Raw genomic sequence first — 20,949 nt, forward strand, 5'->3', positions numbered from 1 at the left:
GACTTATTTCACTTTGCATAATGCTTTCTAGGTCCATCCATGTTGTCACAAAATGGCAAAATCCCATTCTTTTTTATGGTTGAATAATATTCCATTATATATGTGTACACATACACATCACAGTTTCTTTATCCATTCATCAATCGATGGATACTTGGGCTGCTTCCGTATCTTGGCTATTGTAGGTACTGCTTCAATAAACATAGGGGTGCATGTATCTTTTCAAGTTAATTAATGTTTTTGTTTTCTTTGGAATTTTGGAATTTTCTTTGGAGTTTAGTGGAATTACTGAATCATATGGCATTTCTAATTTTAATTTTTTGAGGAACCTCAGTACTGTTTTCCACAGTGGCTGCACCAGTTTACATTCCCACTAACAGTGAACAACAGTGCACAAGGGTTCCTTTTTCTCCACATCCTCACCAACACTTGTTATTTCTTGTGTTTTTGATTCTAGCCATTCTATAGGTGTAAAGTGATATCTCATTATGGTTTTGATTTGTATTTCCCTGATGATTAGTGGTGTTGAGCATCCTTTCTTGTATCTGTTGGCCATCTGTATGTCTTCTTTAGAAAAATGTCTATTCAGGTCCTCTGCTCATTTTGTAATAGGATTATTTGTGGAGTTTTTTGGTACTGAATTATAGAAGTTATCTATATATTTTGCATATTAACCTCTTTTTTGGACATATCATTTGTAAATATCTTCTCCCATCCATAAGTTGCCTTCTTGTTTTGTTGATGGTTTCCTTCACTGTTCAAAAATTTATTATGGTGTAGTCCCAAGAGTTTATTTTTGCTTTTGTTTCCCTTGCCTGAGGAGACATATCTAGAAAAATGTTGCTAAGGCCAATGTCAAAGAAATTACTGCCTATATTTTCTTCTGGAAGTTTTATGGTTTCAGGTCTCACATTTAGGTCTTTCATTCATTTTGGGTTTATTTTTGTGCACAGTATAAGAAAGTGGTCCAGCTTCATTCTTTTGCATGTAGCTGTCCAGTTTGCCCAGTATCATTTATTGAAGTGACTGTCTTTTCCCCATTGCATATTCTTGCCTCCTTTGTCGTAGATTAAGTGACCATATAAGCATGGGTTTATTTCTAGGCTCTCTATTCTGTTCCGTTGATCCATGGGTCTATTTTTGTATCTGTACCATACTTTTTGGGGTTTAGAGGGAATATATCTCCACATTATAAAGGCTATATATGACAAACTCACTGATAATATGATACTCAATGGTGAAAAACTGAGAGCTTTTCTTCTAAGATCAGAAAATAGACAAGAATATCCACTCTTACCACTTTTTTATTCAACATAGTACTGGAAGTCCTAGCTGTAGCAATCAAACAAAAAAGAAATAAAAGGCATCTAAACTGGTAAAAAGAAATAAAACTTCCACTATTTGCAGATGACAGGATACTGTATAGAGAAAACCCTAAAGACTCTACCAAAAAACTATTAGAACTGATAAATGAATTCAGTAGTTTCACATACAAAATTAATATACAGAGAGGTGTTGCATTTTTACACACTAATAACAAAGTAGCATAAAGAAAAATTAAGAAAACAATCCCCATTACAATTACACCAAAACGAATAAAATACCTAGCATGGTCACACGACCATGGAGGTAAAGACCTGTACTTTGAAACTAAAACACCGATGAAAGGAATTGAAGACAACACAAACAAGTGGAAAGATATTCCAATGCTCATGGGTTGGAAGTATTAATATTATTAAAATGTCCATACCATCCAAAGCAATCTGCAGATTCAATTCAATCCCTATCAAAATACCAACAACATTTTTCATAGAGCTAGAACAAATAATGCTAAAATTTGTATGGAACCACAAAAGACCCTGAATAGCCAAAGCAATCTTGAGAAAGAAGAACAAAGCTGCAGGGACGCCTAGGTGGCTCAGTTTGTTAAGCATCTGATTTCAGATCAGGTCATGATCTCACAATTCACGAGTTCAAGCTCTGCATTGGACTCTGTACTGATAGCTCAGAGCCTGGAGCCTGCTTTGGATTCTGTCTCCCTCTCTCTCTGCCCCTCCACTGCTTTACTCTTCTCTCTCTCTCTCTCTCTCTCTCTCTCTCTCTCAAAAAATAAATAAGTAAATAAGAAGAACAAAGCTGGAGGTATTAGAATTCTAGATTTCAAGATATACTACAAATCACCCATACATTTTTTAATGTGCACCAAATAAGTGCTAGGCACTGTGATAGTTGCTGGGGATATAGATACCATAAGTGAGACACATGCTGCCTTTTCAAAGGGCTCACAGGGGGAGAAGTTAGAATATGAGAAGCTGAATGACAGAGTTGTACATAAAATGCATAGGGAAGGACAAGGGGATTGAAGAGGTCTACAGAGAGGATTCTGAAGGATAAGTCAAGCTGGGCTGTTTAGGCTAAAGGGAAGTCCATCAGGAGAGAAGGAGGGAAGGCCAATTTGGGCAGAGGAAAGAGTTTGTGCAAAGGCACAAAAGCAGGAAAGGTGTATGTTTGGCCCATTGGAGGAAGTGGCAGAATTTGGAGTGAGGAATAGAAGGGGAGGAAGTAAGGCTGGGGAGGAGAGAGGGGCGTCTGTGCGGTGCCACATCCATTCCTTTTCTTTAAGCTGTGAAGGATGAGCTCTTTCAGTGGAGTCCAGACTTAGAGTAGCAGGATCTCTCATGCTTCACACTCAGTGGAGCATCAATTTAATTTAAACTCAGGGCATCTTCCAGTATAGATTAGGGGTACTAATGCTGCTGTCCCAGAGAGAAAGAAAACTGGAATCAGTCCCAAGGACACAGCAATAACAAAAAATATACATATTAACTATGGGAGATTCACAAACATTGTGAAACTAGAATACATGGACTGCATTTCAAGGATCAAATGTTCACATGTGAGGCTATAACTTAGAGCAATAAAAGCTACAGCATACACTGGAGACAGACTGTGACCGTCGAATGTAAAGTGTGTGCCTGGGCTTGGGCACACCCATACCCCTGGGAAAGGGATGTTCCTTCCTGAGTCTAGGAGGAAACTGTGAATGGATATTTGTCTTATATTGTGATTCAAAACAACCTTCCCAGACCAGCTAATGCTCTGGAGCACCCCATGAATGGCTCTCCTTCCCAGCCTACCACCCACATCCTGCAGGATCTTTTCAGAGCCCCTTCTCTCAGCTGTGAGACCCATACCTGCAGGCCCAGCTTGCCAGTCCCTGAGTCTTTCCTTATCTGGGAAGGCGAACTGTCAACAGGCTTAGCCTCACCAAAGAATTAATTGTGCTATTAGCCAACTAGGCCACGTGCCGTATTCCTTCAGGTTTTGAGTACCTATTATGTGCCAGGTGCTCAGATATGCACTTTACAAATCCTTAAAAGGACCCCATGAGGCTCTTTACTGGAGGACATAAAAATATAGAAAGATTAATCTGCCCAAAGCCATACTGTTACTATGAGTCAGAGCTAGGATTTGAACCCAAGACTTGTAACTTCAAAGTCTATGCTTCAGCAATTACATTGTTCCTAAATTCACTCTGTAAGTCCAGTCTACACATCTGAGCTTCTGCCTTGGTTTTCTAGATACTCTAAATCAGAAGGAACACTAAGAAACCCTAGTCTGAGCCAGTAGCATGCAGCAGATACCACAGCCCACTTACAGCTTCCAACCTTACTACTCCATTTGGATTCCCCCGGCTAGTGACCTGCCCATGTACTTCATTTGCCCCCTCAATTTTATGCACAACCTCAGTCTTCCCTGTTCTGACCTTAGTTTCTCCTCTCCATTTGAAGCAGCCAAATGGCCAAATTATAGGGCAGCTCTGACCTGACCTCCACAGCTGGGTTTTGCTCACTTGGTGAGTTTCCTTGTGGAAAACTGGAATCAAACACAGCCCCTGGGAATACTGTGGGGTGCCTATTCTCTTCTTTAGCTGGATCTCCCTCTTCTATGGTTGGGTTTATTTTCTGGGCCCTGATCCTGTCTGCTCCCAGTATCCTTTGTGTTCTCACTCTGGACAGTGCCATGAAGGCCCCAGAATGTTTTTGGTCTTCCAGCCCACAAGGTGACAGGATAAAGGAGTTTTGATGTCTGGTGGAATGGTGGTGTGGTCGTCTCTGCCAGGGGTCTTGCAAGAGAAGCTTTTTGGAAATGAACTTTTCCTAGGGAAAGTCAGATATACAATTCAGGTGTGGAAAAAGTAGTTCAGTTGTTACAAGGGAAGGGTAGTTTTGAGTGTGGCATGGGTGAATTGTGCTGTGGCCCAACCTCTTTTGTTTGTCTTTTGTCGGGGGAAAGACTGGAAAAGCTCAACAAAACCAAAGAAAACGAAGTAAATTACAACAACTTCCCATACTCTTACTACCTAATGAGCTGTTTCTCAGCCCAGATTTCTATAAAATAAAGTGTAAGGAAAGATTTTTCTACAGTTCAGAAGAGTACTGACCCAGTAGGGCTTTGGTGGGGGGATGGGGTGGTAGAGACTGACAGCACCAACACTAGAGACAGCAGTGGCAGCACAAACATTGGCGGCCATAAGTCTGGCCTAGCTGGTTCCAGGGCTGGCACCAGGCCCATCTCAGTGGGCAGAACCAGCAGTGTCCTTGTTATCAGACCAGTGCCCTCCCAGGAAGCACCAGGGGCTTGGAAGGTATCAGGAACTTCAGTGGCATCAACAGGAAGTAGTGGGTACAATCTTATCAGAACAGAGGGGAATTTAAGTGAATTGAATTGTCCTGAGACATACAGATCCGATTTGAATTAAATTGAATTGAAACCAAAGATGAGAACTGTCTCAATGAAAACCGTAATGTGAAGTGACATTTCGATCACAAAAATGACAGCTGATGTGAGACAGGCCATTGAAACTGACCCCAAATTAAGAACATGAAAAGAGTGAGTGGATCATTAGATAATATCTTCCTGTGAATTTGAAAATGGGTTTTGATTACAGGAAGTATCTAAGGGCTTTGAACTAAGAGGCTTGTCAAAAATTGAAGTGACTCATTACATGATTCAATCTTACATGGGCTTATTATTGTTAAGCTTGTATTTTAAATTTTTATTTAAAAATCACAAAAATCTCATGATTTTGTTGACTATTACTTAGCACTGCTTTGGAAATATATGAAGAAACATCAGGCCCTCCTGCTTACAATATGATTAGCTTCTTTTTTCTTTCCCCGAAGCGGGCATTCTTTATTCTTCATTGCCCCTCACCCTTTTAAGAATCATGTTAAAGAAATAAAGCAGGGTGAATGTGACTATTCTTTTAGTCAGGAGACTGGGGTGATAGCTGGAAAAGGAGAGTCCACTTGGGTAGTAACTACTATTTGTGGGGCACTCAAGTGCTCTTCTCTATCCTAAGAGCTTTGCATGGCTTACTTCATTCAATGCTTGCCTGGACCCTCTGGGATAAATATTAGTAACATTTTTACAGAGGTAACTGAGTCTGAGAAAGGCCAAATAACAAAGGTAGTGAATGGCAGAGCCAGGATCTGTTATCATGTGTTTACGGGTTCATAATGTATGCTCTTAAGTACCATGCCCAGGACAGCAAATTATCGTACCCTGAATGCCAACTACATCATGGCGCCTTTCTTTTTTTAATTTATTATTTATTTTTTTTAATGTTTATTTGTACTTTTGAGAGAGAGAGAGAGACAGACAGAGCATGAGTGGGGTAGGGACAGAGAGAGAGGGAGACACTGAATACAAAGCAGGCTCCAGGCTCTGAGCTAACAGCTCAATGCAGGGCTCCAAACCACGAACTGTGAGATCATGACCTGAGCCGAAGTTGGATGCTTAACCGACTAAGCCACCCAGGCACCCCATCACAGAGTCTTTCTAAAAAGGATTTCCAATTCAGAGGATAATTCTGAACAGTACAGACTTCATAGGAAAGTGTATTAACATCCACTGTGAAGTCAACCTTGAGGGGAAAGGTGGTGAATGGTGGCGGCATGTGTGACATGTACATTGTTACTGAGAAGGGTTCATCAGAAACAAGCAAGAAGCAAGGGCTATAAGTGAGGTGTCATTAAAAAGGTATAGGAGAGTCCTGTCACAGTTTCCAGATGAAGGGCCAAGTTAGTGAATTATTGCAAGGCAAAGCTTACTCTACCTGATGGGAGTTGAGCTGATATTTGGAGTTTGTTACTCCGAGTTTATAATTTGTTACATTTATTCATTAATTCATTCAACAAACATTTATGGAGCACCAGGCAAATGTGAGGACCACTAGAAACACAAAGATGACCAATGCACACCCTATCTTCAAGAGCTTGCAGTTGTCAGTAAATGGCTAGAGAAACAGGCCACTGAGGAAGAAAAGAGAGTAAATGAAGTCTCATCAAGAAGCCTGATTGAAATTGCTATGTGTGTGTGTGGGGGTGGGGGTGGGGGAGAGACTGTGTGTGTGTGCGCGCGCGCGCGCGCGCACTTTGCACATGTGCATGTGTACAGGATTCCATTTTCCCAAGTCGGAGAAGAAAAAGGAAAAAAGTTATAAAAAAAACTGGGTCAGGGTGAAAGTTGAAAGGTTCCTAGGATATATGAGATGCACTGGATTGTGACATGCAATCCCACTAAAAAAGCATGGTGTTCTCCCACTGACAGTACACCTAGAAGCCAACTATAAGCCAACATAAGAAGGGACTTGCTTTGTTAAAGCACAGCTCTGGTGAAATATTCCAGGGGGCCATCCATGCCCTTCCCCATGTCCATGCACAGGTATCCTACCTTTGCAGTTTGGGACTTGGACCTCTCAATGGCCATCTGTAATCTCAGGTGCTACCAAAGACTTGGTAATTCTGATCGTATTATTTAGAAAATTAACTTTGTAACACCAGCAAGGTATAACAAACAAGAATTCCAAACAATGAAGTAATGATGCTTTTTTGTGTAAGTTATATTTATTTGAGTGTAAGAACACATTTTGTTATCACAGTTCTGCTTTATGTTGAGGTAAGTGCTTATAATAATATATTAAAAATTACAGGATTTATGATTTTAATAGATACATTTAGGAAAAGTTGACTTGTTAAATTTACTGAACATTTAAATGCTCAGGAAAATCCAATATACTAAGTTTAGAAATTTATTTTCTAAGATGTTGAAATGCTTAAAGTAGTTTAATCTAACAGTATACGATTTTATTTATTAGCATTGGAAGAGTTAACAGTGCTTGAGAACAATTTTGTTTAACACCTACTGTGTTAGATGTTTGAAGTGTTTGATGTAATCACTCTTTAGATTTGTGACTTCAGTTTGAAATGTTTAGGGAAATTAGCCAATCAATTACTTAAACAGTGTTTAAGTATTAGGAGAATTTTACTTGCTAGATGTTTAAGGTCTTTTCTTTAATTTGAAATGTTTAAGAGAATTTGATTAAGTGTGAAATCAGTGTTTAGCAGCTTAGGGAAATATAATCTGTCAAATTAGTGAACTAATTGAGAATTAAACATGGAAAAAATGAAAATGAGTACTTTAATTTCAAAACGAAATGATTAGTTTCATAAATCATTGTAATAGCTAATATCATATATAGCATTTAGTATGTACTGTTCTAAGAATATTACATCTATGAATTCCTTTTCTCCTCACCACAGTTCTCTGAGGTGGGTACTATTATTATCCCCATTTTACAGATGAGGAAATCAAGCAACAAAGATGTAAAAGGACTACTTTACCAAGTGCTATGGAATGAATTGTATACCCCACAAAATTCATATATTGAAGCCCTAACCTCCACCGTGATGGTATTTGTAGATGGGATCTTTGCAGGGTAGTTAGGGTTAGATGAAGTCCCAAGGATGGGGTCATCATGATGGGATTAGTGCACCATATAAGAGACATCAGAGAGCTGGTGCTCTTCCTCTCTTTCCACTTGCCATGTAAGGACACAGTGAGAAAGCAGCCATCTACAAGCGAGGGAGAGAGTCCTCACCAGAACCCAACCCTGGGGGTACCTCATCTTTGACTTCCAGCTTCCAGAACTGTGAGAAATAGATGTCTGTGGTATAAGCCCCCCAGTCTGTGGTATTTTGTCACGGCAGCCCAAGCTGAGGCATCAAGTGCCTCCATTTCCTAGGGCTTTCATAACAAAATACAACAAACTGGGGGACTTAAAATAATAGGAATTTATTCTCTCACAGTTATGGAGGCCAGAAGTTTGAATTCAAGGTGTCATTGGGGCTGTGCTCTTTCTAAAGACTCTACAGAAGAATCCTTCCCTGGCTTCTTCCTGGCTTCTGGTGGTTGCCAACCATCATGGTGTTCCTCGGCTTTTAGTTGCATCACTCCACCATCTCTGCTCCGCTGTCACACTGCATTCTCCTTGCTAGCTCTCTCTGTGTCTTCACATGGTCTTCTTATCATAAGGACACTAGTCATTGAATTTAAGGACGATCCTAATCCAATAAGACCTTATTTTAATGTAACTGAATATATCTGCAAAGATTCTTTCCAAAAAAGATTGTGGGTAGATTAGCATTTTGGAAGGACACCATTAATGCAGTATCCCATGTCACCAATATCCAGCACATTGATAAAGTCCATGTCAGTTCTCAGTCTTCATCTTATTTGACTTATTGGTAACCTTTGACAGATCTGATAACTCCCTTCTCCTGGAAACAATTTCTTCTCTCTTCTCTTTGGACACTCCTGGTTTTCTAACCATTTCAATGACTTTCTCCTTCTCAGTCTCTGTTGGTTTCTCTTTTTTTCCTAGCTTTAAGTGTTGGAATGTCCCAGTTTTTAATCCTTGGACTTCTTCTCTTCTCCATTTATATGTCAACCATCTTTACAACATCAGTTTGACCTTTCTCTGGAATTCTAGATTTCTGCATCTAACTTCCACTTGATGTCTCCCTGTAGATATTCAATATCTGATTGCCCTGAACAGGTGCTTGACCTGCTGCTGTCTTTCTCAGTTCACTTCCAGGTGCTCAGGCCCAAAATATTGAAATCATCCTTCACTTCTCTGTGTCATACTCTACATCAGGAAATCCTATAGGTCTCCTTCCAAAAATATATCCAGAATGTAACCACTTCTCGCCATTACCCCACTTCTACACCAGTCCAAGCCTATACTGTTTCTGTCTGGATAATAGCAGCAGACTCCTAGCGGATTTCCCCCCTTATACCCCTGCCCCCTACAGTCTATTCCCAACACAGAATCAAAGGGATCACTTATGACCTCAGATCACATCACATCTCTCTTAAACCCACGAACCATGAGATCATGACCTGAGCCGAAGTTGGGACACTTAACCAACTGAGCCACCCAGGCACACCCACATCTCTCAAAAATCCTGCAATGGCTTCCTGTTCATCTCAGAGTATAAACTAGAATCCTTATAGAGATCTATGAGGTTTTATGTGATCTGAGCCCTGCCCACCTCTTACTTTTCTGATCTCATCTCTTATTTCCCTCCCTCACCCTTGCAACCCCCACATCGTTTTCAGTGTTCCAGGTACAAACTTCCCTAAGGCCTTTGTATTGGTCATCCCCCATCAGCCTGCATATACATGTGACTTCCTCCCTCATCTCCTTTGCTCAGATGTTTTAATTCTCCATGAGAGCTATGTTATCTCTATTAAAATTACCACCCCCTCTCTTAAAAAACAAAACAAAACAAAACACAACCAACCAACCAACCAACCAACCAACCAACCAACCAACAAACCAAAAAAACCACTACCATACTTCTGGTCCCCCCCTTACTTGCCCTATTTTATTTTTCTTTTTATTGATTAGTGACTATTAGCTTCAATAATACAGAATATGCTCACTTATGATGTTTCTTTTCTGGTTTTCCTGCTAGAATTAAGCTCCACTAGGGTAAGAATTTTTGTCTATTTTTTCTCACAGATGTATACCCATTGTAGGTAATCAATATTTGTTGATAAAGAAATGATTAAATCCCCCACATCCTTCTGCAAAGTGATTGTTTTAAAGGAAACTTGATTGAGTATGACTTGAATAGAATGTCACAATATAGACAGTAAATGATGCAAATAATGCAAAGAGGCATCTTGAAAGATTGCAGAGATAAGCAGCCAGCATCATTAAGTCCAAACATGGAGAAATTCTAGAGGACATGGTCATGGTTCTTCCAACCTCTTTTGTTTTGTTTGTTTTTTAAAGTGACTAGATTTTATTTTAATTTAATTTAATTTTATTTTATTTTATTTTATTTTATTTTACCTTGTCTTGTCTTGTCTTATTTTAATTTTTGATTGGGGGGAGAGGCAGAGGGAGAGGGAGAGAGAAAATCTTAAGCAGTCTCCATGTTGCAGTTCTCAATTCCACGATCCTGAGATCATCACCTGACCTGATATAAAGAATGGGGCACTCAACTGACTGAGCCACCCAGGTACCCCCCCCCCCAATCTGTTTTTTAAATTAAGATGATTCTGTCACAGAGACCTTTATGAGAACGCTCTGGGCATTTTTGTTGTCACAAATCTCACCTGAGACAAAGACTGGGAACTCGGCATTACTGTAATTCTCACGGGTGCTGCCTTGCACTTGGAGAACTGAGAGCTGGAAGGTAGGTAGAGCTCATTTTCTCCTCAAGAAAGTGGAGGTTCTTTGGCTTTCAGAGCTAACACTGGGTTACTTTTATAAATTAATAGAACCACTGTAGCTGTAGTTTTGAAAATATGACATGCAGAGTCCATCTAAGAAATCAACAATCATTTTCCAAGCTGTAAGATAGAAGAAATTGGAATTCTATCCAACAAGAATTTATTCAATGCTGACTTTGTGCCAGGTACTTTGCCAGGTACTGGTTACACAATGATGAATAACAATTGCTATCCTCAAGGAGCAGCTGGCTGTACTGCAGATGACACGTACACAAATAATATCAAGTGGCACCAAATGCTATGGTAGGGGTAGGCACAGGGGACCAATGGGCGAGAACACATACAGGAGACATTTAACACCTAGTAGGAGGATCTCCAGAATGCTTCCTAAAGAAGATGACAACTGATCAGATGCTTAAAAGATGAGCTGGATGTAGCCAAGCAAAGAGAGGTAGCAAGGACAGCACAAGAAGTCAAATCAGGAGCAAGGGCATGGGGCTGAACAAAAAGTATGGGGTGGGCCACCAGATAGCGGGCATGGCATCAACATAAAGTACAAGGAGGAGATGGATGCAGGGTCACAGAGGACCATGGATAGCAAGATAGGGGACGTGATCTTGATCTGAACAAAGGGCAGCTATTGAAGTGGTCAGATTTGTACTTTAGGACTTGGACCCTGCAAGCAGTGCAGAGACTGGATAGGACAGCAGGGAAACCAGGGTGGAGCAACCATGTAGGAGCAGGTGAAGCACCCCTCTTGCCTTTATAGTCCTCATTTACCCTGGCCTTGCAGAAGTGTTGGTCAGTGGGGAGGAGGTAGCTGGTTTTGGCTCCTGAGAGCTCTATTTGGCTGGTCCTGAGACAGGATGAGAGCATTTACATTCAGAATTTCCTAAAAAGGGACAAATGGAACTCTGAAAAATAATGAAGAGCAAGAAATATAAATACCAAAGAGATAATGAATGAAGAGTCATAACTACAACCCAACCCACCAATGTTTAGTATACAATAAAATGGATGTTCGATCTGCTCACCTGTGAAATTGACTCCAGGATATCACCATTACCACTTACAGATGGTAGGCATTTTCTGGCTAAACAACAAGACCCCAGTATCCTCTAGCTTTTATTTGCCTGACATAAGGGAGACCTTGAAGGGAGACACATTCAGCCTGCTGCACGTGTGGGTGACTTGTACCCTCCCCTCTGAGTGCTTCTACCCACTTTGAAGAGCTGTGCAGACTCTATGTATAGTCTCAATCCTCCCTCAGGACTCTCACACTGACCAGTCCCCCTCCTGCCTGTTGATGATCACATTCTGGAAACTTCTCTAGGGACCACAGAGGAAAGGCTCAATCACCCTCTGCAGTAAAGATCCAGCAATGAGCTCATGCCAGCTAAATACATCAACTGGGTGAATAATGAAAGCCCCTACTTTTCACCATGGGGAGGAAGCGTAATCTCAGACCTCAAGGGGTTCACAGTCAAGAGAGAAGACAGATGACTCTAACGCACTAGAAAGCAAAAGCTAGAGGCAGTAAGTGATCAATATGAATCACAATCACAGTATCATGGGAGCACTTCATTCTAAGTGGGGTGTAGTTCACTTAAGACTTCACAGAGGAGGTGGCACTTATTAAACCCTGAGGATTATGTTGGATTTATATGGTAAGAATGTAGAGGAAAGGTACAGCAGGTTAAGGAAGCATCAGGAGAAAAGGTGAAAAATAGAAAATTAATTTAGGCACCATAAATAGGCATGGCCAGCCAGTGGAAGCTTTTGAAGGAGGGAGACCTGGTAAAATCTGAGTTCTCCTGCCTAAGGAGAGTGGCTTAAAATGAGAAGGAAACAACCGAGGGGCTGTGGACATGCTAGCATAGACTACCTAAGGGAGGGAGGGCAGGCACTGAGGGGGACCTCCTTCCCGGGCACCTGTTGGGACCAGCCTCACTGAACTGAGTGGTGGATACTCCCTTCAGCAGGTATGACCCAGGAGATGGTCAACCACACTGAGTTTACACAGGCCAAAGAGAACAGCTGTAGAATTCATAGTCTATTGCGATACCATGAGAGAGAAAATACCCACTGCATGGTGGCCTCAAGCAGGGGTCTCCCCCATAAATTACTCAGGCCTATCATGCTCCCTTTTCCTTCTCTGATTATGGATGTGTTTCCCTTAACTTAGGAGAAGTTCTCAGAATTAGCCTAAATACTGGGATGTCGTTGTATGGAATAAATACATCTAATAGGTTGAACAGAACTACGTTTTGAAAAGTCCATTAAATATGTGGTAATTTAAAAATAATATAATATCTTATAGCTTAGTTTTCTGTGTGAGAGAGAGATCCTTAAACATGTTTGTTGTTTGAAAAAAGGTTATGACATAAGACACTTTCTTTCCCCCAAAGATTTAGAGGCTTATATTAAGTTATTCACAATATCAACATTTTGGGTATTATTCCTACCATTAACTTTTTTTTTAATGTTTACTTATCTATTTCGAGAGAGAGAGCAAGAGAGAGTGTGTGAACATGTGTGCATGAGTGGGGGAGGGGCAGAGAGAGAGTGAGAGAGAGGGAGAGAGAAAATCCCAAGCAGTCTCTGTGCTATCAGCATAGGGCCCGACTCGGGGCTCGATCCCACAAACTGTGAGATCCTGACCTAAAATCAAGAGTCGGATGCTTAACCAACTGAGCCACCCAGGTGCCCCCCTACCATTAACTTTTCATCTCAGCTTCCCACAACATCCAAAAAAAAGCAAAAGCAAAACCAAAACCAAACAAAAACACCTATCAGCACACTTTTCTGTTATTTGAGTATCTGCTCTTTTCTGAAAAATCTGACTGATAGTTGGCCATGGAATGCATCTCTCTGCACAGTGCTGTTAACACTGGGCCTTTGCGTAAATTAGAACCAGGAGCCCCTCCAGGCACACTGACCACTTGGCAGTGGAAAGACAGCTGACTTCAGCTTTGTGTTTCCAGTCGGCCCAGCTCCCTGCTGCAGGAAACGCCTATAGGAGTATTTGCAAGGCCCTGGGGGAAAAGCTCTTGGGGGTAGGAGTCCCTTGGGGAGCTTAAAGGCCCAGACCTTATCTTGGCCTGAGAGGCTGTATTGTTCTGCTTAATGAAGTAAAGTGTCTTCCTTGCAGGCAGGTTCCCACTGGCAGAGACAACTATGACCTGAGGTGGATGTTTCTTTCCCTGATATAGGATTTTCAGTTTCTTATGATCTGTTGGTCTTGCAGTCATTCCTGTCACCCCCAGCCCTTAGGAAGGTTTCATTAAACACTGGCTCCGGGCGCTAGCTGTGCTTTGGGGAATTGCAGAGGAGCTGGGTCCATGCTGGGGGTAAGCAGCGCAGGGAGAGGCTGTGGGCTTGAAGAAGCAGGTCAGAGACCTCTGACAATGACCAGCAGAGAAACCAGGAGCGCGACTTGGGGCAGAAAGTAAGCAACAAGCAGGACTGATGAGACACAGAATTGCTGAGTGGTGTGGGGAAAGGAAATTAACAAGGGCAGACACAAAGGCAGAGGCTCAGACAGGTAGGACCTGAGGACCCAGGACTTTCATCAAAGGGGCTGGAAATTCAGGGAGAAGGGAGAAAAGTGACCAAGGATGGAGAGAGTACTGGGAAAGGTGGTTCTTCCTGCATGAATTAGGGGTTGGTGTTACCTGTGAAGAAGCTGAACTCTCATAGCTCTGCCCTGAGCACCTGGCCTGGGAGACAAGATGAGCCAGCAGAGTGGACAGGCTGAGGAGACTGAGCTCCATTCCAGTCCCCTGGGGCTCACGATGAGGGGTGGGGGAGTAGAAACCCCAGGGGCAGCCACTCCCCTTGCCTGAACCCAGAATCCCTGGGACTCCCTGTCCTGGCTACACCACCTCCTCTCTGCTCTTCCCAAGTCTTTGTTCTGTGGTCTGCTTCTTGTCCCAGGTCCCTGTTAGTGTCACTTCCCAAAACCAAGGTGGCTCCATTCACCCCATCATATCTCTCTGTTGTATGTTCATCTTTGAACTTATCATGACCCATTTGTTTACGTGTTCACGGTTTGTCTGTCTCCTTCCATCAGAATGCGAGTTTTACATTCAACACTGCATTCCCGGTGTCTGGAACAGCATTTGGCATGCAGCAGGTGCTCAGTGAATGCTGGCTGAATGAATGTGGGAGGGCAGACATCAGGACAGCTGAAGACTGCCATAGGAACTGATGATAAACGTGCCAACGGCCAGCCCTTGGAGTTTAGAGGAACAAAGTTTGGAGTGTCTTCCCAGCTCACACTCCTGTCAGCTCCCTCCCTGGGCCCACTCCCTGGGCCTAAATTAGATCACATCACCAATGTGACCAATGAACCAATGCCGGAGTGTGCTGACCGGACACAGCCTGGGGGGACACAGACACATTCCTGGAGCAGAGAGTGTGGTTACGTCCTCCCAAACCACAGGGGCAGAGAGGGAGGTAGGGTGGGTCCTCAAGGCAAGTGGGATTATTTTATCAGAAGAAGGAATGCTGCATAAGCAACACATAAATTTTCACTTCAGAGCCTTTGGCATTAAGAGAAAATCATGTTCTACTTTGAAGGAATCAAATCTTTGCCGCTACAAAGTTTAGTCTTATCAGGATACAACATTTAAAAACACATTTGCGGGAAAACCCCACAGAACTTAACAGGACTGCTAAAATAAAAAAAAAAGAGTAGTCCATTAGCTTTTAGGACTTTTTTTTTTTTAAAGGGTTTCAGTTAATCAATTTTACTGCATATTGTTCACTGCATGTCCTACTGGTTTTGAAAATTATGGTTATATTGAAGCAGCAGCTGATTAGGTGGGGGAGAAAAAGAAGAAGCAAAACAACTGAAAAATAAATTAGCAAAAAAACTTATATGACAAATCATTCGAGAATGTGAGGTCACAAGGGAGAGGGCATGAGAGCCAGCAGGAGGAAAATGAAATAATTTTCCAAAAATCCTTAGGCATTGTTTTAGCTTTACGTTATTAATTGAGTTGCGTAACAACAGCACAGAGGAAGAATCTTTTAGAACCAGGATGGCTATGTGATCCATAGATTGCCTGACCCTGTGAGGACCCAGTTGTGTCTGACTGATGTAGCTGCCTGACCAGCAGAGAGGCAGGTTTGAGAGATTTGCTGAGAGACTGGGTAGGTCCATACAGATTTGTTTCTAGGAAGAGGGGAGGGGAAGAAAAAGAAGAGAGCAACTGGAACAGCTATAGGCTGCCTGACTCAGCTTGATGAACAGAGGCAGAGAGAGCCTTTCCTAAGAGGGTGGAGGAGGTCCACATCCAGACCCAGTCAGAATGGCCTTGGTGTCTGTGCCCAAGATGCATCGGGGCAGGAATCCGAAAAATCTGTATTAGTCAGCTTTTGCTGCAATAAAAACTCCCCAGTCTTCGCTGCTTATAAGAATGAACACGTCTTTCTTGCTCGTGGGTCTGTGGGCTGTCTGTGGCTCTGCTGGGCTCAGCCGGATCTGGCTCCAGACAGGTGGAAGTCGGCTTCTGTGTCTTCTCATTCCAGGGCCTAGGTAATTCCCTGACATATGCCAAAAGCCCAAGGGGATGAGTAGAGATAGGAGATGCTTCTGAAAGCCCCCACTTGGAGCTGTGACCCCACCCATAGTCTATTGGTCAAAGCAAGTCACAGGGCCTCACCCAGAGCAACCAGAGTATAAGACCCTTAAGGAGTGTAGCGGGCATGTAACAATGGACAAATAATACAAGCTACCATGCCAGCTCTATCATGGCTTTGCCTTATGATGTTGGAAAAGTTAGTTCAGCTTCAGTTGTTTTATCTGGGGAGATGCTATCGTCTACCTCACAGGGTGAGGGTGACATTAGATGATACATGTACAGCACTTAGCACCACGCCCTGGATAGAGTAGGTGCTTGATGTAGGCAAGCTAACGTGATATTATTACTCATCTGAGGTACTATGTTACAGGTAAGGAACTGCTGCTTGTCGGGGGCGGCGGGGGGTGGGGGGTGACGACCGGCACTAGGGAGAAGGCAGGACAGTGACTGACAGCTTAGATGGGCACAGTCTGGGGCAGCAGTAGGGGAGGTGGCGGTCAGGCAGGCAGGTAAGGATTTAAGGTGGCAGAAAGGCTGTGGACACACTAGACCCAAGCAAGGCTCACGAACACTGGGTGATTAATGAATGAATGGATGTGTGGATGAGAGATGGCTCAGGTTAAGTCCCTCGTGGACAACTCGGGAAGAGCAGCTGGTCTCAGGGCTGTTGTGGCTTTATCTTCCCACCCCCAGGACAGCCTGGTCACCTTACTTCTTCCAGGGAAGGCACACTTTGCTCCCTGAGGCTGAAGCTGCCAGGCCTCACTCCCTTTCCTTCTGCCCCCACTGTCCAGTCACCTCGTGTCTCTACCCTGTCACCCATATCCTGCTCTGTACTTCCCCTTCCCCAAACAAACCCCCTCTCCGAAACATCTGCAGCCCTCCTCTGGGGCTCTCCACATGCCATCCTCTATCATCCCTGACTCGTTATTCAAACCTTCCACCTGCCTCCCTGCCTTAAGTTCTCCCTGGAAGCCACGGCTCTGCAGTCCTCTCAGCAGAAGGCCATTTTGTCCTGTGAGTTCCCTGGGTCCCAGGCTGGGGTGGGGCACTGTCTCTTTTGCTCCTTGATGCCCCTGCCTCTCCATCTTCTTGTCAAACCACCTGCCTTCCCTCGACCTCTCTTCCCTGCTACCACCAGGAACATCCTTGGCCATGACGAAGACCCCTGCTGCCCCCCGCCTGCCACTGCTCCGCACTGACAGCCAGTCCAGGTAGGTCTCTCACCTGGGTGCCAACCCATCCCATCGTGAAGCCACAGCCAGCTGTTGTGACAGTGGTGGTGACAGTGGGAGTGGTGAGGGAGATTCAGCTCTCCAGGAAAGCTGCAGAGAAATGGCCTCCAACTCGGCGTGCCCTGCTGCAAAATTATGTTGGAGGACCTATAAAAGGTGATTTATTTTGAGAGAGTTCTTTGTGCTCTGTAGCAGAGGAGATTTTTCCCCTTTATCCAACGATTTCAGGAAGTCTGGAAAACAAAACTATGTACTACACCACGCTGGAGACACAGTGGGTACAGTTGCCATTTTCAGCATAGATTGAAGTGAGATAATCGCAGCATGAAATTGCAATAAATGGGCACAGTCATCTTGCTGAAGCCAGCACAAGAGCACGCATGGGCCGCTTTCTTCTTCAGAGGGGGCGTTGTGTGCCACTGCCCCGTTCTCTGCCTTGTGGCGAGGGCGCAGAGGCCGAGATCTGTGGCAGTGCTCTTTTCACAGATGCCATCAAGGGCAATGATGTTCCCCCCTCCCCGCGCTTCAAGCCAGGTCCCCACACCTGAGAACCACACCTTGGATGGCAAAGGCTATTCTGAGAACAGACCCTGAAGACGTTTTGGAGGCCACAGCCTCTATCCCCACTGCCTCTCCATCTCCTGCCTCCTTAGCTGCACAAGTGAGGTCACCAAATCATCTCAAAATGTGAAATATCCCGGAGTCTGGGGTCTCTGAAGCCCGGCTGTATTTTTCTCCTTGTGGACCTTACAGACTTTCCCTAATAGCCCTTCCAAAGAGGGAGATCCCATGCCATGGGGCAAGACCTGGGCCTTTTCCATTCAGCTTTTCAGTGGGTAGAAGTTTGAACTGAAATCTGCTGGAATCATGCAGTGGCTGTCAGTGAAGAATACCCAGTGTGGGGGTCAGTCAACTGGGCCCCGCACGCCTCACACCGAGCACGTGGGAAGCCAGGCCCTCTGGCTCTCTCTCATTCAGCCAATACCACGCACCTACTCATTGCTGGGGCCTATACAAGGGTCTAGGGATTCAGAGATGAATGGGATCCACTCCCTGTTCTCAGGGAGCTCATGGTCTATTCAGGAAAATGAATACGAAATGACAAAATCGCAGGCACCTGGGTGGCTCAGTCACTTAAGTGTCTGACTTCGGCTCAGGTCATGATGTCATGATGTCATGATGTCATGTTCATGAGTTTGAGTCCTGCCTCCAGCTCTGTGCTGACAGCTCAGAGCCTGGAGCCTGCTTTGGATTCTGTGTCTCCCTCTCTCTCTCTGCCCCTCCCCTGCTTGCACCCTCTCTCTCTCTCTCTCAAAAATAAAGAAACATTTAAAAAATTCTTAAAAAGAAATGACAAAATCCCATTATGGGAGCTATCACAAAGGTATACATAGAGAGAGGAGGCTATACTTGGGTTGAATCTGAAGGAAGTACACATTTGCAGGGGAAGTTCTGAGGAGGTATCTCAGGCGGGTGGAACAGCCCATGCAAAAGCAGAGGGACATCACAGAACACAGTGTCTCCACATCCCAGAAGCAGCTAGTGAGGCGTGGCTGAGCATAAAACGTCAAGGGGCAGTGATGGGCTGGGACTCCAGATAGAAAGGGAGGGGTCAGGTTGTGAAGGCCTCTGTGTGCACACTAAGGAATTTGGGTTCTACCTGTAACAGAAAGTCTGAGAGGGCAGGAGGAAAAGACAGAATCGGGGTGAGGTGCCAGAGTGAGACGTAGTGGGCAGGCAATTTCCAGATGCATTCACTGGAGCATAGGGAAGCTGGCTGCATCTGTCTCCTGCTCCAAAGGGCTCTAGTTATAAGGTTGAGACTGGCCAGACCCCAAAACATAGCATCTCACAGCACTGGAAAACCTGAGTTCCATTGGCCAGTGTTCTCACCTGTCCTGCAGCCTCACATACACTCGCAGGTCGCCAAACCCCATATGCCAAAGCAAAAGGATATGGGTGCCCTTTGGCTCCAGGAGTGAGAGTCATGTTGCATTCGTGGTCAGGTTCTGCTGGGACCCAGGGTGGATATTCCAGGTGGTGCCAGTGCCAAGGTGTGCCCTACGCTTCCTTCCCTAGCTCTTCTCAAGGATCAGGTCCTTCCTGTCCACTGCATGGGCATTTGTTTATTTAGGAATCATTGCAAGACACCTGGGGGACTGACCAAGACCAAGGTGGGCTCACAGAGAGGCAGGGCAGGAACCATCTCCCCACATAACCCAGGAAGAGTGGAGGAGGAGCAGGGAGGTCCCAGTGGACCAGCCTTGAGTTCCTAGATGGGGAGCTCACAGAGTATCCCCTGCCTGTATCTCCTTGAGGGAGTCAACACAGGGGCCATGTCTGTGGTGGGTGTTGCGGAGGGTGGGCAGGGAGGGCTTTTTCTTCTTCCCCTCTGGGCAGTGCCAGGATCCAGGTACTTAAAGAATGAGTACCTGTGGTACCAAATGCTAAGTTTAGGGATCAGGAAGCTGTCATGATGTCACTGGGCCTGGACACCACTGGACAGGAGGATTGGCCCTTCCGAGAGGTCCCGAAGTTGGGGAGGGAGGGGTCAGGTATTCCCAGTGTTTCTGGCCAGGACTCTATAAGCCCTGTGGAGCCTGGTTTCTCCTTTAATAACAATGACAATAATAACTAGTATCTATTGAGCATACACTAGACACTAGGCATTCTTATAAGTGCTTTACATTTATTAACTCATTTAATTCTTACAGTTCTAGAAGGCAGTTAAATAATCTTCCCAACAATAACCACGATCACCTATGGGTGTAAAGACTGGACATCCGGCTCCATGACATCACTGGGTGGGAGCTTTTCACTTCCCTACAGCTACACAGCTGTAGGATTGGGGGGGGGGGTGCTCCAGGCTCACAGCTGTAGGATTGGGGGGGGTGCTCCAGGCTCATCTGGCACCTTGGCAGTGCTGTGCCTGGGGCTGGTTCCCAGCTTGGGGCTGCCACGTAACTGCTGCTTACGTTAGGGGTGGGGAGGGAAGCCCATCCTGTGGTCAGTGCCATGCTAGCCACATGAGTTGGACTTTTTAGCAATTTCATTAGAAGGTGCACATACTGTGTGCAGAAGGGTGAGGCAGGCTGAGCCCAGACACTGGCCAGGAGTGGTGCTGCATCTGGAAAAGCTGGTTTCCAAATGGGGACTTCCCCAGGGCCCCATGGTGCAGAGAACATCTCTGGGATCCCAGCTCTAGGTACAGAGTCTCGACAACTAATTTGGCCTAGCAAGCCCTGACTATTAAAAGAACTGTCTCTCCATGGTCCTCTATATGGAAAACCCAAAAGATTCCACCAAAAAAACTGCTAGAACTGATCCATGAATTCAGCAAAGTCACAAGATATAAAATCAATGCACAGAAATCAGTTGCATTTCTATACAACAATAATGAAGCAACAGAAAGAGAAATCAAGGAATCAATCCCATTTACAACTGCACTAAAACCCATAAAATACCTAGGAATAAACCTAACCAAAGAGGTGAAAAATCTACACACTGAAAACTACAGAAAGCTTATGAAAGAAATT

At 44.3% G+C, this 20,949-nt stretch overlaps 1 protein-coding gene and 1 long non-coding RNA gene across 4 annotated transcripts in view; one reads left to right on the forward strand and one right to left on the reverse strand.

Annotated features, from left to right (window-relative positions):
• Positions 1-19,767, forward strand: part of LOC147576678 (uncharacterized) — a 38,609-nt gene extending 18,842 nt beyond the window's left edge. Inside the window, exon 3 of the long non-coding RNA XR_015241033.1 lies at positions 17,320-19,767. This is a non-coding gene — a long non-coding RNA (uncharacterized LOC147576678). The remainder of the gene's footprint in view (positions 1-17,319) is intronic.
• SYT9 (synaptotagmin 9) overlaps positions 1-20,949 on the reverse strand; it is a 200,019-nt gene that overhangs the window by 2,938 nt on the left and 176,132 nt on the right. The window lies entirely within an intron of this gene.

This window comes from Puma concolor, chromosome D1 (genome assembly GCF_028749965.1).
Source record: "Puma concolor isolate L17-30 chromosome D1, mPumCon1.1.hap2, whole genome shotgun sequence".
NCBI lineage: Eukaryota > Metazoa > Chordata > Mammalia > Carnivora > Felidae > Puma > Puma concolor.